Below are 25,401 nucleotides of genomic sequence, written 5' to 3'. Positions count from 1 at the left end.
AATCTAGCATTACTCATCTTCTGTGCTGGTGGCATTTGCTCTCTCTGCTATTGGCTGGTCTCCATTGCATTAACACCTTTTTGTAAGAAAAAGCCTTTATTATTTTAACAATAAAAGCACAAATACAGGCAGAGAGGCGCACACACGATGGTCACCACCAGCTGTCTCAGTGTCCATTCTACCAGGCTGAGACCACAGCAACAGGAGTCTACATCCTTCCAATAAGTCAATACTTAGAGCCAAATTCATTGCTAGGATAGGCCCATTGAAGTTAGTGGAGCTGGAGTTTGAGCCTGGCATTTAAATAATCAGGGAAAAAACATGTTACCAAAAAAAAAAAAAAAAAAAAAAACTAGTGTGTGCCGGGGGTCCTGGAGTGTAATCCTGCAGCACCCCTTTCCCACAGCTAACCATCAATGAGAATTTCTAGAACATGATGTGTGTGTGTTTTACAGGCCCGTGTCCCTTTTTTAGGGGCATACTGTCTAAAACTCCAGGAATAATCAATCAGTTAATGACATCTCTCTATAGGAACTAAAACATTACAGGTGTTTTGCTGAGCAGACTTTGATGTTTATCCAAGAGCTTCTTGGGCAAGTATTCACTCTTGGATAAACATCACACACACCTAGTCCTCCATGGCAGCTTTTCTCACAAGGCTCCTCACCCATGAAGGAAATACAGTCATGGTTGGGACAGGAAAATAAGCAACAGTTAGTCCAGTGGTCGGCAACCTTTCAGAAGTGGTGTGCCGAGTCTTCATTTTTTCACTCTAATTTAAAGGTTTCGTGTGCCAGTAATACATTTTAACATTTTTAGAAGGTCTCGTTCTATAAGTCTATATTATATAACTAAACTATTGTTGTATGTAAAGTAAATAAGGTTTTTAAAATGTTTAAGAAGCTTCATTTAAAATTAAATTAAAATGCAGAGCCCCCCGGACCAGTGGCCAGGACCCGGGCAGTCTGAGTGCCGCTGAAAATCAGCTCATGTGCCTACCCCTGAGTTAGTCCATCCCAACCACTGGCATCCTTATAGATGCATGCTAGGTAATGCTGCTGCCTGCAGCAGTCCACACACAATGGCTGAAAATGTAAGTAAGTCTAGTTTTCTTAAAACTCACATCTATTGCAGTTAAGGGGGCGGGCCTTTTTCATTTCATTTTCAGAAAGAAAGCACAGCATGGAAACTTTGAGAGGACGAAGATGAGAAATGCTAATCTTAAATACCGTATAGGACAGGGAATGCTTGGATACAGAGTACTTAAAAAACCTGTCTGTTTGGAAACCAGAGACTCCCTTCTTGGGTATCTCCAATCATGAATATATCAAGGAGATACTGATGTACCTGTTCCCAGGGTGTAATTCCAGTGCAGGGCATCCAGCTTCAAAGAGCAATTTGTTTCATCAAGGTCATGGACTGTAGCCACCAGGCTCTCACTTATGGTTCTATCAACTCCTTGAGGTCACTCATTCGCTTGTCATGGAGCTTTAGGTTGGGTAGCCACAGGATGGAAGCTATTTTGGGTGCTGATTTGTGTACTGCTGCTTAAAAGAGGAAGGACGTCTTCTGGTGAATGTACTGGTCTGGGAGACGGAAAACCTAGGTTCAATTCCCAGCTGTGCCATTGTCTTTCTTTGTGACCTTGGACAAGCCACTTAATACAGACTATCAAAGGCACTTAGCACCCAGCACTGCAAAAAAAAGTCGATGGGAACTAAAGATGTTCAGTACCCAGGTTCAGAGAATCAGGCCAGTGATCTGTCTCGGCCTGGAAAACAGGGATAAAAATACTATTTTTTTCATATCTTGTCTAGTCAGATGCTCTTTGGAGCCCGGATCATGTCTCACCATGTGTATGTACAGCACCTAACCCAATGGAGTCCCAATCTCAAGCCCACTGTAACGCAGAAAACTTCAAAGAACATTTGGTAGCAAATGATTATTTACACCACAGCTAGCCAGTCACTGCTTCTTGGAAAGACAGTGTCTTACACATGACTATCAGTCATCAAATTGTCTGCTTGGGTGTTTTTCCCCGCTTGATTCTAATATTTGGGTTTATTTCACCCATCAAGGCAATGTAGCATGATAGGAATCAAGCCAGCAAGAGGCTTGCAATTCAGATTTCTCCATTGCCCATCTGTGATGGAAGAGATTGTACAGTGACAGTTCTGTCATTGAAAAACAGGATTACATGCAACTATGCAGCACTGCGGTCTCATTTTATTCTGAGGGTGGATAGTTAGGAGATTCGTTATCTCCAGCATCAAGTCAGGTGGGTTTTTTTGGTTTTGTTTTTTTCAAGCATGCAGTTTAGTCAAGAATGGGCCCCTACCTAGATCTGTATCCTTTTTGGGAAAGCGCTATAGTAATTGGTCAGTTTTAAGTCTACTCTTGTAATAAAACTTAATTATCTGGCACTTTCCATTTCAAATCTTTTTCACATTAGTTAGGGTAAGCCACCAACACCCACCTCATGCACAGCTATACTCTTCTGATTGAACACGAACCTATAACAATGCCAGACATTCACGTTTTATGGTATTTCTATGGAAGTTGTAAACTTAGATTCTGCCCAAACCATGGGTCAAAATGGGACTGAATCTCAGCATCTCTATGAACTGGTAGTTTTATCTGGAGGCTGCCATCTTTTGCTCAAGAATCTGAATCTTTATTTAAAAAAAATTACGGTTTAAGTCTTATGGATGCAAAGAAAACCTTCAAAATATGAACCAGATTTAAACTGGACACAGCAGGATCTGCCTGAGTCTGCAGATGACTAACACAATAGTTCTAAGGGGGGTGAACTGCCCCTAATATGAATTCTAATAATGATCAGTTAAATGTCAACCTTTTTATTTCACTGCTGATCCAAACGTGCAAGAAAGAGGAGGGATGCTCCTATGAAGAGCTGCACAATCTGCTGCAAATGGTGTTTAATTCTGGCATCTTAGTTTTTGGGTGGAACCTTAGAATATCACCATCTGTTGGGGTTTCCCCCGATCCGTCTCAGTCTGACCACTTGCTAGAAACAGTCAGCCAAGGATAGTCTAACCTATTGATGTAGCACTGGCAACCAGAAATCCTGGGGGAGAGAAGATTCTGTAGTGTCAGACAGAACTAGAATGGTCTCTCATGCTTGAAGAGATGAGGATAAGAGCTAAGTTGTGGGAGGCCCTGAAATCAAGCGTAATTAGCTCAAATTCGGACACGAACAACCAGGGGAATCCAGAAAAGGGGTTTAAAGAGAATCGAGGCAGAGACAACAAACCCTTTAATTCCTTCACCCTCATAGTTCTGAAATTCATCCACCAAGATTCCAGTTAAACACTAGATGATGGGACATTCCATGCAGCCTGTCAATAGTGTTTCTTAATCAAACAGAGTAATCAATGCTGTGTGAGGTGGACATGCACTTCCTTAGGGGCAGCGTGTAAGCGCCATATGGCTCTCTTGGGCCTTCTGGCCCAAAGAGACAGGGAAACACTAACAATGGAAATCATGACAGACTGGCAGCAAGGGGGTAGTTTGCATTTTTTTTCTGTTCATCTCCCTCTCCTCAGCTCCAAGGGCACAACCTCAACACAAATGATAAAGTCAAAACATGCAGCAGATAAGCATCAGCCCCTCTCCTGCTTGAGACAAACTGCATCTGCTTTAGTTCTCTGGATTCACCTTACCAAGCCATTTCACTTCTCTGGGCCTCAGTTCTCCCATCTGTATAATGGGCATATTACCACCCCCCCTTGGTAAACTTCTTCAAGATCCCCAGATCAAAAGTACACAAGATTATTCACAGCAATTACCAGCTTTGCTCAGCAACCACTAGATGGTACTATAAAAGACTTTGGAAAGCAACAATTAAAGACTAGTGAATCAGGGAAAGGCAAAATGCCAAGTGTGCTGCACCTGCCACACGCCACATACCATAGCCAGCTTATCCAGAAAAGCAGCAGAGTTTATTATTCTGCTGAAGAGCCATCAATACTAAATCAGTCATTGCAATTATATTAATCATGTTTTAAAAGTATCTTTTACACAGCAGTATGCCAGTCTGTGATGTATTACAAGTCTTCCCATCAAAACAAGACTCAGCGCAAGCTCCAACCATTCAGATCCTCTCTAAGGAGAAGACTTCTGTGAAGACAGTTTAGAAGTTGTATTTAAAAACTGAGATGGGATATTGACATATTAGAAATATTGTTTTGTTTTTATAGTTGTTACTTCAGTTATTAACGCCTTAGATTGTTAAAACAAATAATTGATACAAATCTAATTTATTTTTCCATCTATTTATGTAGTTGCTTTACTTCCTACATTTCAACCAGCTTGGAAGATTAAAATAGATTAGTCAGTTTCCCTTTTGTTTATAGACCATTTCCACTCCATCTCACTTTCAGGTTCTCAAGCATTAGCACAATGTTTAGGTTGGGTTTAGGCATTCTCTACATCAAAAAAATCTTTTCAATTCAATTCATAATTTACATTGAAGGAACATTTATAAGTAGTTATAAAGAATTAATATACATTATATGCATGTTACAGACATGAGAAAGTGGTGTAATTTTTGGTTAAATTTTAAAACCCCTTGAGCAGATGTTACAGATGGTTATAACAAACCTTTGTATTCTATACCAATTGATAAAATGATTTATAGTTTTAGTAATTAATGATCCCTCTATGGATGTACACTTTATTATTCACATTATGCATGCGTGCGTGTGTACGTACACACACACACACACACACACACACACAGTGTGACTTTTATATGGCTTTGTACAGATATTTAACAAGATCTATATTTTAGCCCTGACCTACTTAACAGTGTTCTTCCATCAATCAGCAACCAAATTTTGAGGTAACATCTTCATTTTAAAAACTAGGTGCTTATATGGCCTCTGATCAGTGTAGCACTTGAATGCCTCACAAACATTATTTTATCTTCAAAATATTTTTATGCGACAGTGTTATCCCCCATTTTATATATGGGGAACCTAAGGCACAGAGAGATAAAGTGACTTACCCTCCACCAGAAGAGCAGCAGATGAACCCCCATCTCCCAGTCCAGTGCCTTAATCACAAGCCCATCCTTCCCTGCCTCTCTGTATTCTAGAACTCATGCACTGTTTAAAAAATATCCAGTTTGATTTTCACATGGCCACTGAATTGAAAAAAACAAACAAACAAACAAAAAAGTTACTTTGGTTATGTTCAATTCCCCTTTTGCAAGTTGAGCTCAATACAAAGGACATGTAACATCTGTTTTCAATGTCATCTGACAGGACTGGCCTAGAACCTAGTTGCCTTCCTGGCATCTGATTCTGCAGCCTTACTCGTGCGAGTAAAGATTGCAAGACCCATCCATTTACCAAAAGGCCAATGAACAGCTAAATCTCTTTTCAGTCTTTGAGGAGCTGTCAGACAGCAGCAACCTTGCAATGCAGAGAAGTCAGAGCTACTGCTAACGCATGGCAGGGAGAGCAAGCATTATAGCTGCAGGGTGCCCACCTTTGCTTTTCATGTCAGTTTCATTACAGCAGAGCCTAGAATTCAATAACCAGTTAAGACAGACAACAGTGTGGACTGCCAAACTGCAGGAGAAAACTGAACATGTAGAGAAGGTGCAAGCCTGGCAGGGAGAGGGGATTTGAAACAAAACAGCATTTGCTTTTGCTCCTACCAGCAAAACCTGCTTGGGCTATAAATAAATAAGAACTGCAGGAAGAACTAATACAAACACACTTACTTACAACCTAACAGTTTGTGTAATATGATGCTAGCCTGAATTGGCTAAACTTGACAAAACTTCAGTAGACTAAAGTGAGATAGTAAGCAATCACTCACAAGGTATAGTAATAAGATGCAATTCCTCATCCCTCAGCTATATTCCTATCCCAGGTAAACTACATCTCAAACCTGTAATTAAACAGGAGTCACAGTATCAGGACATGGGAACATTCTCAAGTTATTATTTAAAATTATGTAGCATCATAGGGTGTAAATGGCATTTGAACCAGTGAACAAATACACAGGCCCTGCCTGAATGATCTTACAATCTAGGTTATGACTTGAAATAAGGACACCAAGGAAGAGTTCTTCCCATTCAATACAACTGACCATTTACTGCAGACAGAAACATTTATTTGTACTTTCAATTTTTCTTTCCCTTTCAATAGTGAAATAACCTCACTTTTCAAATAGTCTTACCCTATTATGCTTCTTCTGTGTTCCTTACATTACTCTGTTATCTGAATGTGAATCCTTTCCATGCCATCAAATTTTGTTTAGGGCATAAATGCAGCTCCACTATCCTTGTCTATCCTGGACCACGCTTTGCAGTCCCATACATTTTTCCTCTCGAAGTACTGTCTGATGGAGGGATTCTTTTGATCATCCCCTTTTGCATGTTCCTCCAGCTACTCAATGGCTTGCCTGCCATGGCATATACCGTGGCTTCATTCTTAACCCACATCCCAGACAGTTGCATCTTCTTTTCTCAATAACTTTAGAGATAAGGAGTTGTTGAACACTCTGATGAATAAATTCATTCCATTGAATATCTAGTATTTTCCTGAGGCATTTGCTTTCAAAGACATTTAGATGTCCATCTGTACCTTTGGTGGATTTCCAGCTTTCACATCTATAGATTATGGTAGAAATAACATTTGAGTTGAAGATTGGTAGTTTGGTCTTTAAATTGTAGATTTTTTGATGATCAAACCTTGTTTAAGCTGCCACTTTGCCAATTCTTGAGATTATTTCCTTCTGAATATCCCCATTGGCTTGCATGTTGCTGCCAAGGTATGTGAATTGACTCAACTCTTGTGTGCCTTTGCTTTCTTACATAATGCTTGAGTTGGGAGTTGCTGGAGTTCTCATTAGATTAATTTTTTTCATAACTAATTATTAACCCTGTCTTTATGTTTTACGCAAATGGTGGACAGTCTTTTTGTCTTTGCTTGCATGTTTGTTGAGCTGTTGCTTAGAAGAGCTACATCAACAAAATCAACATCTTGTAGAGTACTGTTGTTAAGCCATACAATGCCTGTTTTGTATCCATCTACACTTTTTTTCTCATAATGAATTAATGGCAATATCAAACAGGAGAGGTGAGAATGCATCCTTGTTTGATACTAGTGTCTACATTAAACCATTCACTCAAGTGTGCATTTATTTTAACAGAGCAATTTGCACATTGATATAGAGCCTTGATTATGTTAATTATTTTTGTTGGCATACTATAGCACTTCAAGAAACCGCATTATCCTACCTAGTAAGTCATCTGCCTCCTAAATTGGAATGTTTGGAAATTACCAGGACAAACTAGTCAATCTTACATTTAGTAAAAAATTACTGAACTGATCTCATATCTGTTAATGTTTTGTAAGCTGCACCTTTAATAAGATAAAATGTTTGCTGAAAATTGTACTCTCAGGCGATCGCTGAGAGAAAAAACTTTTCATTAAGTCAAAGGGAGTGTTCACATTAAGGAACTGTTTGGACACCAGCATAATAATCCAACAGCATGCACACTTTGACACTTCTATAGAAATCCTTTAACTGAAGAGCATTAATAGATTAAATCTCACAAACAACCCCTCTGACATAAGTAAGAATTATTATCCCCACTGTATACAGCTGGTCAAGACTTCTTCGAAGGGCAAAATCAGACAACATCCTTAGCTTCTGTATTTTCAATAATCTCTGTTTGGTTTGACAGGAATAGCTGGACCTATAGAAATAATTAATATTGCAGCACAAGAGAATCGAAAAACTGCACATATTTTTGGGAAGCTTTGCTGACCTGCCTCTCCAAGTGCTGCTATCACAAAACTGGACATTTTATACAAAGACTAGCACTGGTACAGAGTGTAGTGCAGTTACAAAAGGAGACTGGAAGCCAGGACTCCTGGGTTCCATACCCACATATGCCAGTGACTTTTGCTGCATGGCTTTGAACAAATCATTGCTCTGTGCATTAGTTTATTCATGAGTCAATGGGGATAATATTATTTACCTACATCACAGAAGTGCAATAAGACATAATTAATGTTTGTGAAGTGCTTCAGGATTGTTGTGTGAAAGATGTGGGAGGGCTAAGTATTATTAATTATGGTATTTCCTGCAGCTGCAAGTGGCATGGCCAGTCTGGTGACACTTGAACTTCCTGAAGTGAAGTCACCCCCAGTTTCAGGAAGAAGCCTATATATAGTGCCAACAAGTGAAAAAGCTCTCAAACGAGACGGACTGATGTCGACATTGGGTGAACAGTCTCAAAGCAAAAAGCCTGGACTAAGCAGGCAGATATACTCTGAGGCAGATATCATGGGCTATGAGCCATGCTCCAGCAAGTGTGGAACACAAAGGCAAGCAAGACACTGCAGAGAGACGAGAAGAAAGTTGCCAGACTCACATCCCATGATGAACAAGGGCAGGGGCTGAGAGGTGCAATGGTAAGCATGACCTAGGACCAGGACATCAGCGGTCTTCAGACCCAGATGTCATATCTAGCAGTTCACCAGGGAAACAGCTCTGTAATCTCTATTCCCCCCACCAGGAGAGAAGACTGCAGTTTTAATTCCACTAGTGAGACAGAGAGGGCGCCAGACCCTCAACTGGTAAAAAAAGTCATCGTAGCTCCACTGAAGTCAATGGAGACATGCGGATTTACATCACCTGCGGCTCTGGCCCAAAGAGGTGAAAAGGCCTTATGAATGCAAGAGAGCCAGAAGAATCTCATCTTTGTGCTCCAGTCTCTTCAACTTGAGCTAAGGAATAGCCTTGGCAGAAGAGAGGATTTTGGAAGGAAGAGGTAACTTTTACCCCAAGCCTTTGGATTGTGGGATCTTTTGTGATTATGTCTCAGGAAAAAAGGTAAGGGGGAAAAAAGGGGAAATCTGAAGGGACAAATCTGCAGGGCTCCAACATGAGGAAGAAAATAATTTAAAGGAGATCTTGATACGGCTTTTGAGCAATGGGTGAGTCCACAACCCTAGCCAAACTTCATTGGCCTAGATAAAGCCTATAGAGCCGCACTGCTGACAGCTAATGGAGATCTCACTTAAGCTCAAGTAATCAAGGCCTAGTATTCATCTTCCATGCCACATGGGTGGTTTAGATGGTGACTGATGTCCAATGCAGCCAACTCTTCACTGCAGATGGATTTTCTACCACTTCCTTTGTGACTGGAGAAGCGTCCATGAGTATGATAGAAGGCAGTGCCCAGTGCAACAGAAAGGGAGGAATGGCTTTTTCCTCTTCCCCAACCCCTGTTGAGAATCCGAAGAGGGATATGGAATAATCTCCACTTTCCAAAATGCTTGCCAGGGTCTTCATCCGTGTGACAAATTAACTTAACGAAATACTTTTAGTACCACGTAGTCAGTTATTCAGTGAGATGCAACAGCTTTGAGAGAATGTAGGTTTACAGGTAGTGATGCTGCCTTTGTCAACAAGAGACCCACCATCTGAGTTCCATCCCCCTCTTATTCCCACCCTGCACCTCTCTCACACACACACACACACACACACACACCCCCCCCACAAAAGAGAAACTCAATGACACAAAACTGTAGACCCAAAGTATACAAGAGGCAATTCAACTACACATCTAGTTCTGCCACGGCTACTCAGATTTTGACACCCTGTAGCTGAAGTCTAGCCCCTGGAAGTGAGCCCTAACAGACAAACCAAAAATAGTACAGAATCACACTCTAGTGTCCAAGACATCTTCATTGAGGGAGAGAAGTGAAACACTTCACTTTTATTTCCTGCCTGGTGTCCCCAGAGCTTAATCTGGTCTTCCCAGCTACTTAGAGGTTTGCTTTATTGGTCTGTCTGTTGGGACAGGAATGCTTTAGCTAATCCAATGGGAATGGAAAAGGAACTTTAACTCTCTTCTGCACTTACCTCCAAATAGCTTGGTTGCTAGGCACTTATATTAAGGAAGTCAGAGATCTTGGCCCTGCTAATCCCAGTAAAACCCTATGCCAAGTAAATAGGGGTCTTCTGTTGTGCACGGGAAATTAAGATGCCCCTTATAAGTGGAAGCCTCTTTCAGATCATTAGTTCCGTGGTATCTACTGTTTGCAGGGTATCTAGCACAGTCAGGCTGCAACCTGTTTGAGGCCTCTAGGCATAACTGCAACATAAATGTTAAATACAATAATCATGAAAATGCACTGGCAGAAAGTTACCATTTGGAGAAACTGCCAGGTGACTGAAGAGTGCAATAGCAGGAAACTAGTGATATTACCACCACCACTCCCCGTTTACCTACTCTCCACTGGATGGGAACACTAAATATGCTTTCTGTACTTGAGGGCAAAGGGCAAACACACAAACACAAGTGCTAGATTTTTGGTTTTTAGCTCTAATCTGCTTTTCTTACCTCTGTCCTGCAACACCATCTTTTAATCTAGAACATTTGAAATCCTTTGTGGCTCCAAACAAACATAAATGCAACAGTTACAATCCCATACTGTATTCTGGACACCCAGTTTGGTCCACAGCTTCTCCTATCATCTCAAACCCCTCAGTCTTGCTGGATCAAAAAATGAAGCTTGTGCAGAGCACCACACGGCAGGGGAGCCCTACTCCGATGCATCATGCCCCAGGACCCCCATCAAGACACTTTGGGGCGTGGGGGAAATCTGCTCCACACCTCAACAGGGTGATATCTGTGTCAAGGACTGCGCCATTGATCCCAGTTACCTGAGGGTGTTGGTTTTAGGTGCTGTACGCCAAGCCATAGAGAACTACCTCCCCTGTGCACAAAACTGCATGTGTGGAGAGGATAGTCCCCTCTTCCCATGCTGTTCCTCCTGCCTCGGGATTTCTCCTTTGCACCACAAACAAGGCAGTAATTTCATCTCCTCCAAAGCAGACAGAACCGCTGCCTCCAGCCTGAGCTGGGAAAGGCCCAGTCTCCAGGGGCCCACTGGCAGTGTTAGTAAATAGACCTAGTCACATGGCATTTAGAGCTGGTCAGCAGATCACCCTCTTGGCTGTCCTGGCAGCCAGGCAGAGTGGGTAGCCCTAGTCTAGAACCCTCCCAAGAGGGACTACTGTGTCTGCCCCTGGGAATCATGTCCCTTACCTCCCCCTGCACACACACACAAAAAAATTAAAATAAAAAAAAAATCATTTCTCCATTTCAGACTTAGCTCGAATGAGTTTCAGGATTTCAGATTCCCCAGCCTTGTGCTATGCATTCAATTGCTACAGCCATCAGCTTAATTCAGAACCACTCTCCCCGCCTAAGTACTTATATCAACCTATCATCAGTATCTGACCTCCGCATATACACAACAGCAACGCTTGTAACTGCATCACATTCAGACAAGTGGATTTTCCCAACAGTAAATCATTAGAAGAGGGTAAAGGCGAAGACACTCCCACCATAACCATGTTTTAAACAGGCAAGCTACTTGGGGCACTTTCTGCCCCTTTCAAGCTCTCATACCTGTTGTCTTCACATCCCCAATCCCTCCAGGGGCCCCTGCTTTGCAGAGCCTGGATTGCCTGACATCAACCCCCCAACGAAATGCAGCAGACAGAGGGTGTTTTTAGGAGCACTTGTGAGAGGGTGGCTCAGAATGGGGAAGGTGCAGTTTCCAAAACTGGGATCCCTTGAGAAAGAAGGACGTCGAGAGCTACCTCGCCTCCAAATTACAAAGAGGGGATGAATGCTGAACGGATGCAAGACATCTCCCTCCTCCCCTACCACCCCCAAAATCAGTGCAATAGGCTCCTACGGAGATGCTTTTACCTGGAGCCCCTCATTCCAGGGGACAAAGAGCATCTGATTAAAGTGAGGGGAGATAACTAAATGCATCCACCCCAATGCTACATTCTCCAGTCGCAGCAGCGGGGTTTGTCACGACCCTCCCTCTCCCCGCCTAGGCTGCCTCGGCCTCTGGGCACAGACCCAGCCCTGGGCAGAGGGCGCCCCCTGCCCCGACATCCCCCCCATACACACCGCCCGGGGAGCCCATATTTCTGTTGCGCAGGTTTCTGTGGTTAGGTGACAGATTTTCAGAGCGCCCTCAGCAGCTCGCTGCCTCAGTGCCCCTGCGCCGCCTCTGCCCCCCCCCCCCCGCCTTTCTCTGGCGCAGCTCGCTCCGGCGCTCCCCCCAGCGCCCCCAGGCACTTACCAGCCCCAGCGCAGCAACCCTCTGAGCGTCCCCAGTGTAGACGGAGCGGGGCGGCTGGAGCGAACCACGATCCTCCTCTCCAGGCAGCTCGGCAGCTCCCTCCCCCTTCCCGCAGGCTCCCTCCCCCTTATAGCTGCTCAGTCGAGCCTGCTAGCCCTGACTGCTAGCTGGCTGGGCCTATACTCACCAGCTAGCACATAGCAACATCCAGGCGGTTGGTGGGAGCCAAGCCCCGCCCATTTTGGGGAGACCAATCAAGCAGCAGGGCCAGGCCCATCTCCCCTCCCCCGCACTGTCCTGGAGTAGTAGGTTGCAGGGAGCAGACAACAGCTGGCGAGCAGGCAGCCAATGGGAAAGAGGCTGGCCCTGCCAGCATGGGAGCTGGGAGGGAAGATAACAAACAGCTGCGTTTTCTCTTAAAGCTACAGGCCTGCAGGAGCAGCATCGTCACCTTGCACGGGGCAGCTGCTTGCACGGGGCATCAGAGCACCCAAGGGACAGCAGAGGTAATCACCTCTCAGACAAGGCAATAATGCACTGCCCCTCTTTCTCCCAACCAAAGCTACAGGACTAGGGACCGGAAAGGATCTGCCAGCGGGTTTAGAAGAGCAGCCTGCTCAACACCAGAGTTCCTTGGGGACATGGTTAAGGTAGACAGGCCCATGAGAAGAACAACATAACATAAGGGACAGAGCGAGGGACCTCTCTCTGGTAGAGATGACCTGAAGAACCTGCTAAGGACCAAGCTTCATACTGTGTAATCGTCCATGTCTGTTGGGCACTATGGTCTAATTCTCAAGTGGGTGGATGCCAAGGCTGTATGGAGCAATCTCCTTTCATCTAGGGTTATGCCACCCTGCAAACTGGAAGATTCAGTGCATCACCATCAGGCTGTTCTCTAAAGCATATGCAACAGGTTTTTATTCAAACTAGTTTTAATAACCATCCTTTGCATTGCTATTGTATCTTCTATCAGAGAGTCTCAAAAGACCCTTTACCAGTAAGTAGATAATGTTTTCACCCCTCACCTCATAGAGAGCCGAGAAGCGACAACCGCAACAACAACAATTAGCATTTATATGGCACTTTTCATCCACAAACTGCAAAGCACTTTCCAAAGATGGCTAAACATAATTATCCCCATTGCAGAGATGGGGAAACAGAAGCATTGAGAATGTAAGTGACACAGCAAATGTATTGCAGAGCCAGGAAGCGAGGTTCCCATACTTAAATTTTAGCCATATAGTCATACTCTCCTAACCTAAGGGATGAGGCATCCAGCAATTCCTTAGGAGAAACTATTCCACCAGCTCATCTCCCTTGTGGTTAGAAAGTTTCCTCCAACTTTTCAACCTAAATAGGAAAAACATGGGTAGCAGTTACACTGCAAAATGATGCTAGTCAGTGAAATTTTAAACGTATGATCATTTTAATTTATATTAAAAAGTCCACATATGCCTGAATTTCTATTCAAATCTCTCTTGCTATCCAATGTGAAGCTTGCTTGTATTTGAGACATCTTTACTCTAGTGCTTCTCTTTCCAAGCTGGAGAAGCAAGTCCCTTGTCCTGAGTGCCTGGTCTCACCAAAGATTTTATGAGATTTATTTTCTGAAAGTAATAAAGGTTGGGAAAGTTAAGGGGTGACACTTTCCAGTGTATTATTGCAGGAAAGACTGATAACTACAGAGTACCTTAGTAACTACATTGTCTATTGTTCATCTCCATAATATTTTGGCAACAATAACTGGTAGCAGTGACAAAGGATTAAATATGTTGTGTATATGCAGATGAAGACAGTGTAGGTACACAGTATATACACACCAAGGCTGACTAAGATGTGGTATTCAGTGTTTTCCCTTGAATTTCAATGGGATTTGGGCACCTACCTCTCTCAGGCTCCTTTGAAAAACCCCATCCCAAAAAAACGTATGGCCCGGATTTCAATAGGGATTTTGTCTGACATTTTTTGACTGACCAACTTGAAACAACTTAAAGGTGTCTGATTTTCCAGAAAGCAGGAAATCAACTTTGATTTCCTGCTTTCTGGAAAATCAGAAAGCACCTGAACATCAGGCCCTCTTAACGTCTCTCAATTTGGATCTCCCAAAATTGGGGCACCCAAAATCGCTGATCACTTTTGAAAATCTAGGGCTCTGCAAAGGACTTACAGTCAAACCCTGAAGAATTACAGCAGTGGATGATTATAAAGAGTCACTTTCTAGTATACAATATTGAGTTTTTAAATATTGAAGCAATTAGTCAACATTAGTAATAATGATCTTACATTTATAGAAGTACTTTACACCAAGTTCACTTTAACCTTCACCTCTGAGGTTAAATGGAGCAGCTACCTAAATAGCCACAAAGCAACACAACAACATAATTTAAGGCAGGAAGTGAAAGGGACAACATTTAAAATTACAGAGGGAATTTGGGTAGACAGAATATATTTATCTATGGTGAAGTTTGTCAAGGACACAAGTTAACAACTCAACTTCTATGAAAAGTGCCATTGGATTGTAAATTACCATCTACAGTAAGGATTTTGGGTTTACATTTAATCTGAAAGACAATCTCCAGTAGCACATTGCTCCTACTTACCACCAATCTCATTTCCTGAAGGTGTACCTTGGCAATCTTGCTCCCAAGTACTGACCAGGCCCGATCTGGCTTTGCTTGAGATCTTGCAAGATCACAGCACAAGATGGCATGTCCCTGGGAGAGAGGGGGAGAGGTCTGTTTGTTTTTTATAGAAATGCACAAGTGTCTAAACAAGAAAAAAAGTGCCAGGGCAAAAATGAAATAAAATCCACCCAAAGCACTGTTATGAGTTAGAAAGGTAGGACCTATCCATAACTTAAAAACAAGTTGTGTCATCAGAATAATGCTTCCTGCACCACATATTTTTCATGTAACTTCAATTAAAGAAAGCTTATGGATAGGACACTTTTGGAATGCCAATAGAAGATGCAGCACTGGATACAACATTGACAGTGTAGTATGAGCCTTTTTCTTATACAGCAAATGGATCAAGTTACACAGTAGATGTATTAAATTGGAATGTATTTTTCTTTAGGTTTTATTGAATGTACTGCTTATCACTTTACAAACATATTCTGTGCTATTGTCTTAGACAATTCATAAAAATATTTCAGGTGATTCCATGGCTTGGACTCCCAGTAGCATTGAAACAACCATCTGATATTAGCCTTGAAATATATGATCCTTTATTCCATGCATTAGCTCCACAGAGGATAATACAGGTTAAATAACAGAAACTATAAAGGAAATAACTAAGTTAGTTTGAGAGTAGCAGCCGTGTTAGTCTGTATCCGCAAAAAGAACAGGAGTACTTGTGGCACCTTAGAGACTAACAAATTTATTTGAGCATAAGCTTTCATGGGCTACAGCCCACTTCCTCGGATGCATCCGAAGAAGTGGGCTGTAGCCCACAAAAGCTTATGCTCAAATAAATTTGTTAATCTCTAAGGTGCCACAAGTACTCCTCATCTTTTTAAGTTAGTTTGCATACTGTACTCTTCTTGGTTAGAGTTATTAAAGTTACCTTGTGATGTTCTCGGACAGTCGCATTTCACAATAGTGAAATATAACAAGCCCCCCCGCGATAATACCACTGTGAAAGAGGATTATTGTGCTAGCTAACAGAGGGATTCTGTAACATTAATTTCTCAAGAAGGCATTTCTCTAGGTTGTGGCTATTGCTACAAAGTATGATTTAAATATCCTGTTTGTTAAACAAATAAAATAATAAAATATGCAAATCTTACACTAGTTAGCAGTGACTTATTCTGACACACTTGCAACAAAACCACATACTGCAGATTAAAAGGGACATAGTCATGTTAGGTCCCAAGGCAGGCCTGTGGCTGGTCTGCCATGAGTGCGACTCTCTTTGGGGAAAAGAGGACTTTAACCCTCCCTCTCCCCTCCCCCCAAAGTAACTTTTGAAATCTTAAAATTCATCAGCAAGAAACAAAAAAAATATATATCTGACTTTCAGTACAACTTACTGTAAACAGATTAGTGTTAAGTGCACCACAAGTGACAACAGAGCTAGCCAGTGCTCATGTGCAGGAAGTAGTAAGAGCATCTGTCTGAATTTTAAATCACCAGCGTCTCCTAAATGAGCAACTCCAAAACATCCAGAGTTGAAATTGCCAAAGAGAATTTAAATGGACACATCATTAAAAGAGGCTGGTTTGTAACCGAGGCCCTCGTGTTAGATTTATTTTTATTTAAGGTGTCAGCAAGTTGTACACCAGAATTTATGGAGTCTGCTCCTCAGAAAATATGTTTGTCAGTAGGACAAAAAGAATAAGAAAGGTATCTTGAGAAGCTCACTGTTGTAACAAAGGTGGGGCTGGAACAGTGGTTAATATGAATTACAGTGGTGTGAATCCAGAACAGTGCCATTAAAATCAATGGGTTTAATGCACAGAGTTTAAAGTAAATGAAGAGCTGGTCCCCATATATTCAAAACACAAAACTGCTTCTCTGGGTGACCTGCCGCCAGCTGTGATTATTAAAACTGAAAAATTTGTAATATGTCATTTAATTTTTATCATTAATGCTGTTTTACTTTTGGAATTTCACCCATCTTGGACAATGAACATTGACCAGTCAGGTTAATTTTGTTTTAGTCACTTTCAGATTCTGGGTCTGTGCTATCAAGTTTGGGTTGCAAACCAGGCAAAATAAAATTTTGACTGATTATTTTTAAATGTCATGAATACATTCCCACTGATATTAGGTTGTGGGAAATGCATTTTCTTTAAAGAAAACCAGAATTTTGGGTCTGACCTACCTGACGGTGTCTCTTTCAGTTTGAGACAGCCTAACAATACTTAATGTCCCATTCTTTGGGGATTCTCTCGTAGGAGCCTGAAAATGTGGCAAACATCAGTTTTCTTTTCCTCTCTGTTCTGAGTGGATCTGAAATTGATATAGCCAGTATCTAATGTCAATTTCAGTGTAGACTAAAAAGCTTTCCTTGTTGACAAAGCATCACTTTACTGATGGAGATTCTGGGGATAATCTTTCCCACTTCACTGTTGCTGCAGAGACAGAAGGGAAAAGGAAACTATGGTGGGAAACCTTATTGTTTCTGAATTTCTTCATGAAGCGTTAGTATGAAAAGCAGGACTTTGCCTAGAGAACTGCTTAACATCCCAGTTTCTCAGGACTCCTGGATTGTCACATTACAAATCAGTTACAAATACAATGGAGACAAGTCATTTAACTGGCCTCTGCCTCAGTTTCCTCATCTGTAAAAAGTGTGGATGAGAATACCATCTTTCTCAGAGGCATTGTAAGGCACAAGCTTTTTAAAATCACATTAAGATAATCAAATGAAAGGTGCTTTATAAGTTAATGATCATGATTTTAAATGCCCCTCCCCTCCTTCTTCTGTCATAGCATCACCATTTTTGGTTCCACAACATAATTTAAAACTTTTAGAAGAATGGGAAGTTATCTGATTGTTTGATACTAAGAACCTCAATGGTTTCCCCTTTAAGTGTTTTACTTCTTATTTTGTGTAGCAGTATTCTGCCTTTTACAATTAAGAACTAGAACAACTGCAGTCAATCACATTAAAACCATTGTCGAGCTTAAGTGGCCATAGAAAGTTGGCAAAGCATAGAGCTCAGGACCTGAAACTTGGAGGAACATCTTCTATCCCTGCATTGCAGTTTCTGCATCATCTCCCCAGAATCAGCTCACATGCTGGGGAAGCCTGGAGCTATACTTAAAAGATCCACAAAAACAATAAAAGGGCTCTGGTGACCTCTTGTGGCAAGTTGGGCAAGGACAAGTAGATAAAAACCCAGGCTCCACTTGGGGGCAGACTGCTAGCAGAATGCATTTCTGGTATAATGCAGTGACAGCCAAAACATGCATTATTGAGCTATATCTAATCAAAATGTCAGTCATATATTTCTTGATGGAATATGTTGTAGCCTAAAAGCCATCCATTCCTTCAATGGATCTCAAGTTTCTTTATCTTCATAACATGAGAATAAAGCCAGGGAAGTCTACAGCTGTTTGGTTAGGACAACATGTTTTTCCTCTTATTAGCAGATAGTACAGGCTGGTGATGCCTAGTTAGTTCTAGGCTACAAACTGATAGCCACCAATATCCAAAAGTAAGGCTTATCTAAATTAGAAAACTTGCATCTTTCACTTAAATCTATTTAAAGGCAGTTTAGTTACACCTTAATGTAGATGTACTTAGACAGGTTTAATAATAATACACTGATGTAGTTTAACTCATTAAATTACCAAATTAAGTTAAAATAGTTTAAGTGCATTTAGATCTATTTTGGTTGCGTCAGTGAAACAAAATCTATAGTGGTGCAAAAAAACTGTAGATCAGCCCTAAAGCAGTTCAGAAAAATTATTCACAGACAGCCAATCAACTGCGCCAGTGTACCAGATTTTTAAAATGTAAAATAAATTACTGAGGTGTTTAAGTTTGCATATTGGAGATAAATGTATTTAAATTAACTTAAGATGTCTCTGATAGAACACAGTCTTCTAAGAGGATCAACTAGGATGCGGGGTCCAATGGTTAGAGCTGGCAGTCAGGACTCCTGGCTTTTACCTTAAAAATAATGGTACAATAATGGTCCAAAATCCTAAATATTACATTTGTTACACTCAGTGATTTGGGATTGTAATTTTAATATAATTTTACTATAAAATACTCAGGTAATATATATTCAAGTTTAGCTGTGCTACTGACTCATTAACACCCTGGGCAAAGCACTCACTTTCTCCATCTGTAAAATGGTCAGAGAGGGCAACAGTTAATGCACGCTGTATTGCGCAAATCATTTTCCATTTGCAGTTTGCTGCCATTGGATATACAGAAAAGTAACACAAATATTGAGCCTACATGACTACAGATAAGATGTACATCTTCTTAAAGAAGGGACCGTATGTATGTCAAGTCAATGGAATATGATTTAGTTATTTACAGACTGTCTGATTCCCACCCATTAATGCGTGTAGTGGCTAAAGTCCACCCAGCATGGAGTGTCTAGTAATTAAAAAAAAAAAAAAAAAAAGGACTGCTTATCACTGTAGAGTTTCAATTGCACTAGAGGTAAAAAGTCTCTGTGTTGGAGGTTGTTCATATATTTTTTCAGGTGCACAATTCACACAAATTGCTCCCTTAGTAATCCTTTGGGGACCTTGTAGCAGTAAAACATCCTCTTGGGACCACAAAGCTGGCCATTGCAATTCCCTCTTTACAGGATTTCTCAATCACTCACAACTTGTTTGGAATGCAGTATATTTGCTAGTGGATTTGAGCAACTGAGATTACATACCTGCCTTTTGCTCTTTTCTGTCAATAAAGGGGTGGGTTGATGTTACACTGCCATTTGCTGGTTCTTAAAGCTCTCTGTAGCGTAGGCCCGTTATATTAGAGATGTCTATTCATCAAGCCTCATCTATGCTCATGCATCAACCATCTTTTGTCAGATGTCAATGTCACGTCTTAGGTTGGTAGGCAATTTCCTACTTTATTATGAGGGCCCCTAGGATGGCTAACTATCCCTCCTTGAATGTTAGTCTCTCTTCCCGCATTTAAAAAAAGCAAGATTTTTTTCATCTTTCAGGTTATTTTTTTAATCTAAACACTGCTGGCCAATTAAGGGGCTATATTCTCCTTCCCCTTTCACCCATCTTAGTAAGTTGTATTAACAATATCAAGCATTTTGTACCCTATAGTTAACATTAAAATGTGGCCTATGTACACAAATTCATTCTCCACTTACCTAGAGTTCTGTGGCCCTTGGGATGTTAGTAGACTGCAACATCTTATTCCATAAACATATTTGTTTTTAATATAAAGTTAACTCCTTTTTTAAAGAATCCAAGCATACACAATAGTACTGTTTACAGCTTTTAAAGCAGGCTACAGTCATATTGTAGAACCATGTTTGAACCCTGCTGGGGAGGATGAGATGAAGAGTCTTGTATGCCATTCACCATATCACCACGTGCATGTGCAGATGCCCTAAACTGGTTCTGAGAACCAGTTCCTTAAAGATCAGTGAAAGAGTGAGTTTCATTGAAGATTTGTAAACAGGTTGATTTTTTCAAGTACAGAACAAAGACTATTGACTTTTTTGGGAGGGTAGGCTATTCAAAGATTTTGTCCTGCTACCTTTTCCATTCTGTAGAATACAAACCAGTTCATTTTACCACAACTATATAGAGAACCATGTCTCAAAACAATGTGGTACAGTGGACTGAGCACTGTCTGGAAGCCAGAAACCCCCAAAGACTAATTCTGACTCAGATACCAGTTTGCTGTGTGGTTTTAGGTAGTTGCTTAACCTTTCTTGTCTCATTTTTCCTATTTGCAAAAAGAGAGCACTCTCTCAAAAGGAGGGTTATGAGGCTTCCTTGTCTACATGAGACTATTGTCCAGTTTAACTACATCTGTTTAGAAACCAATGTAGTTCAATTAGTGCAATCCCTTTGTGTTGACACACTTATTTCAGTGGAAGAGTGTCGTATCCATTTAGCTTGAATAGACCAGGGGTTGGACTGTTTTAACTAAATTGGTTTCTAAAATAATTTAATTAAACTGGTACAATTTTGTTACATATACAAGACATTAGTGGGCAAAATCAATAGAGTAACACTGCCTAACACAACCAAGTATGTGCCTAGTGTCTTGGATGAGTACATACTTGGGGCAGCTAGCCCCTCCTGTTGCTCATGCCCTTGTGGCTACACTATTTTTAGCGTGCTAGCTTGATCAGAGCTAGCACAAGTATGTTTCCTCAAGCTGGGAATTACATGCCCCACTCAAAGTGCAGACATACCCTAAGAAGGTGCCATTGTTATATGGTCACTTTACCAACTACGGCACTAGACTTTGTTCAACATAAAATATTACGGATGCAGCTCTGTCCTTCCGACCTCAACTCCTCTGTACCTTTTTATTTTAAATGCCCTGTTATTGTATTTTGTCCAAAGCTAATCTATAAGTTCTTCAGGTCAAGAAGGAGTTTCCTTTCTACTGTCATGTGCCCAGCACACCCTTGGGTACTGTAAAATAATAATAAATCATTTGGTTACTTTTTACTCTAAGTTGCTCATTACCAAATGCTACATACAACCATTGTATTGCTTCAACTTATCTGTAGTAGCCTTGAACATTAACCTATTGCAAATTATTTACAACAGATATCTCCAGTGCCACTGTGTCTGGTGTCCCTGAACATTTGACTGATACAGAAGCAAAGAAAGCCATACGTTAGATGTTATATTAGCTTTATACCTGGGAATTAAGATATTTCTATCCCAAACACAAGTAGTGGAGCGGTAAGTAGGTGTTCTTGGGAATGGAAAGCGTCACAACTCAGTATAAAACTGAAAGGTTTATTCATATTTTAGTAAGACTTAATCTGACACTTTTTCCTGGCAGTTTAAGAACTACTTCAACTGGAAAATAAAACAGAGCAAATATTTTAAATATAGGACCACTGAAACTATAGCTTCTTAAATTTCAATATACAAGTGAACAGCAGTAAATGGCTTAGTTTTCTATTGACCTGGCTATTGCCCCAAATCAGCTTTTTAGAAGAAATTATACTTTACCAAATTAAAGTGTCGGACAGCTTTTCCTGCTAGCCAGAGATTGATCAATCATCTTTTCCATGGGAATTTAAACAAAAACACCACCAACCTGCTTTAAAAATGGCCTTTATGTTTATTGGCCTACCACAATCATTACTTAATTTTTATAAACTCATGACATTACATGAAAATAAGCAGATACAACCCTGCAGCACAATATCTATCTTAGTAAATGCTACCTTTAAGCACACAAATATACATTTGTAATGACATTTTCCATTACTCAATACCATTCATTTGAAATGGCTTCAAAACGTTTTTTTTATGTACCAGAGGTTGTAATCAACAGTGGTGCTGACAGAAGGGAATAGTGTGGTAATGCTCAAAAATAGCTGCAGGCCAAGCTGTATTGCATTACACAAAGCCTAAACTTCTTAGAATACTCTTCAGCCTTTTCAGGAGCACGGTTATGTTACAAATCTGGGATTTGTTACCCCTTCTGAAATGGTAAATTCAACCTCAAGGTTTCAACATTAGGAAGACCATACACTCCACCTCCTCTCCAGATATGTGGTGCATCAGTCTCTCCTACCCCAGCAATTTCACAGTTAAGATTTTCCAGCAAGAAATAAAATTGAAATAAAGTGCTGCCCCAAAGCAAGTGGATAAATATCCTTCCCATCAGCCTGCCACATAAAAGCTACGGAATGCTTTGATCCCTCAAATAGCTACCCATACTGTCCTAGAACTTAAGTTTTCGCCTGAAGTGGAAGATTTTAAAACTTAAAATCTACAGCTCAAGTGTTATTCAAAGGATTTCACCCTCGGAACAGGTGGAATTGTAATTCTCGAGGCTTATAGAACCTGCTGCCCCAGTTGGGAGAAAGTGCATGGTCATGAGCATGCTCCAATGAAGACCTTCTTTGGTCAAATTTAGAGCTATGCTGAAAACATATAGAATCTCTTTATTGAAATTGTGCCTGAAAGTGGGATAGCTGTAATCAGAAGCATCATTTAAACTTATTACTTGGTAGGTTCATACTCTAAGAGCAGATCTTGGAGAGTATCAATACGTTTATCATAATTTTGGGACAGTTCTTTATTACTAGAGTGAGGAGAAGTATTCATCACCAGTAGGGAAATCTGTTGCAATTGACCAAGTATCCTAAAGAGGTTACAAAAAGGTATCTCTGCAGAGGATACATTAAAAGCAGTTTACAGAAGCTACATTGTAAGATCATGTTTCAAACCATCCAGTGACCTTCAACTTCTCATTTCAGTGCAAGTCAAATGGAAAATGTTAAATGAAGAAAATTAAGATGAAACCAATTTTTTTTAAAATTTTTTTTTAGGCAGTCATGTCTCTTTTACAAAGCTGCTCTAGTTTTCAGCCTGTTGGACCCAAATCCTCAGAGACAGTAGTTTATGTGCATAGAGAATGGGAAAATTGCATTTTCCCCCCAGAAGGTTACATACAAAATCCTTCACATCTGCAAAACTGCTACATTCTATGGTTTAGATTAATGAGCCTAATATATATAAATAGGTCAGAACAGATGCTCAAACAACCATGACACACGAGCTCCTCCTGTTGCTTTGTTTTGAAAGCCTGACCTATTCTATGACTGCATGTCACTTTACAAATGTCTGACCTTAATTATGGCCTAATGCTGATAAACCTATCAGTCACTGCTCCAGATCAATCACCAGCCACAGCGTGACATTTCTATACAAAAAAGGTATAAACAAATATTTCTTATAGCCGGTGGTGAGGCAAAGTGGTGTGTTATTGTAGTTTAAAAACTAAACCCCATAATTTCTACAACCATGTATTTACTAAGCGCTAGAAAGGAGCTATTATACAAACAATAGGTCTCACGCTGAAAGTGCTGAGCACCAGCCAAACTTAAACGGGAGTTGCATATGCCCAGTGCATCTCAGGTTCAGGTCCAATATGTTCACAGATGTAGCCATTTACTAAGCCCACTTAATATGCACTACCACCATGGTTAACATTAAAATGCTTAATCCACAGTTAATACTGGATGCTATTTCAGTTTCTTGGATAAATAGTCCCGTTCTGGCATATTCCATTGGGCTAATGGGTTAGATTCTTGTCTAGGGGTAGTGATTGTCTCAGACGATCACTCTCATTCCTCTTGCTCAGTGACATTCCGAACAACAGTTTTACCTACCTTAAACACAGTGCAACACTACAGTGCAATGCTTGCACATGTCAGAATAGTTTGAGTTAGTAGCATGTGGGGGAAGTCTTCTGTATGAAAGGGCATAATCTAGTTTGGCAAATGGAAATGCCAATGCCTCTTGATGCCTAAATCAATTTTATATGGCTGCTGTTGGAGACAGAATACTGAAGTAGGTGGACCACAGGTCTAAGCCAATATGGATATTCTTATGTTCCTCTGTAACATGTCCTGCACCCATTTGTTTTGCTTCCATGTATACCTGAAGGTATACTTGGCCAATTTGAGATGGACAGACTAGGAACATTTAGAATATATGTAGCCACTGATGCACTCCTCATGTCATCCCAACTTGCATTTGAATTGTTAGATACATACTCAAAAGCAAAACCAGTGCTTAAAGTGGCAGGATGTGGGAGGAGAGAGAGTCACAAGACCTGGCAATTTATTTATTACATCTAGCTCTGCTGCTGAGGACTGCACTTTAAGCAGTTTTACCAAAGCCGTTGCTCCCAGATTATGACCAACTTAAGAACTGACCAATATCGTTTTCATACTACTTCCCTTCTGTAAAAATTCCCCCCTGCCAGCCCCTCACTACCTTTAACCTCCCCAAATACATGGTTTGTTTCCTCGGTACTTTTTCTGCTTGCAAATCATGTGCCAGTTCTGTGTGGTTACAAAATCTGAATGAGTTTATGATGAAGACTCAAACTCTGATCTAATGTCTTCCTGCATTAGGCCAGCAGCCTTCACCGAAGCAGACTATGATCATTCTAAATCTCTACTCTTCAAACCTAGAGCCAGGGAGTGTGTATATTCTAGCCCTAATTGTGCAAGGTGCTCAATACCCTTGGATGGATGGTGCTAACCAATATTACAATTCAAGACAACCAGAGAGAATTGTCACACAAACAGTTCCTCCATCATGGAAAAATAATGGTGATTTAAAAAAAGGCAAACCAACTGGGCCACATTTGCACTCTAAGTTTTGGAATGCCTCCTACTAGTGGTTAGATACAAGGGCTCTTCACACTTCGCCTTTCTTGTCTTAACACAATCACACAACCCCATCTACATTAAGTTTAATATCTGTGATAACATTGTAACAGTTTATTACAATTTGTAGATTCATCTCTCTCCTTCCATCAATGTGTGTCTGAAGAATTGTAAATAACCAAGATTCAAACCAGTCTGTCATTTTAGGAGCATCTGCTGCCTCTTCTGCAGAAGAGCCTTCTTTAAACATTCATGAAGCACAACTAACTGGATTCTGAAGCAGAGTTTTGAAGTCACTGTCAAGCACAGTCAGTCCCAAGAGAACAAACACAGGCAGTGAGATGAGCATATAATGCAGTGCTTAGTGGGTGAAACATTACTACTCACCCATGTTCAGTATCTGCAGCCGGACTTTTC

The 25,401-nt window shown here is 40.8% G+C and overlaps 1 long non-coding RNA gene across 1 annotated transcript; it reads right to left on the bottom strand.

The window, feature by feature from the left end:
- Positions 1 to 13,424: 13,424 nt before the first annotated feature.
- On the bottom strand, positions 13,425 to 15,529 carry LOC122174458 (uncharacterized). Its single transcript, XR_006176291.2, has 3 exons — positions 14,765 to 15,529; positions 14,448 to 14,514; positions 13,425 to 13,514 (listed from the first exon to the last, which is right to left on the bottom strand). It is a non-coding gene; the product is annotated as an uncharacterized LOC122174458 (long non-coding RNA).
- Positions 15,530 to 25,401: the final 9,872 nt, after the last annotated feature.

Source organism: Chrysemys picta, chromosome 19 (genome assembly GCF_011386835.1).
Source record: "Chrysemys picta bellii isolate R12L10 chromosome 19, ASM1138683v2, whole genome shotgun sequence".
Classification (NCBI taxonomy): Eukaryota; Metazoa; Chordata; order Testudines; family Emydidae; genus Chrysemys; species Chrysemys picta.
Note: the sequence above shows the minus strand (reverse complement) of the source record. Positions and strands in the feature narration are given on the sequence as shown.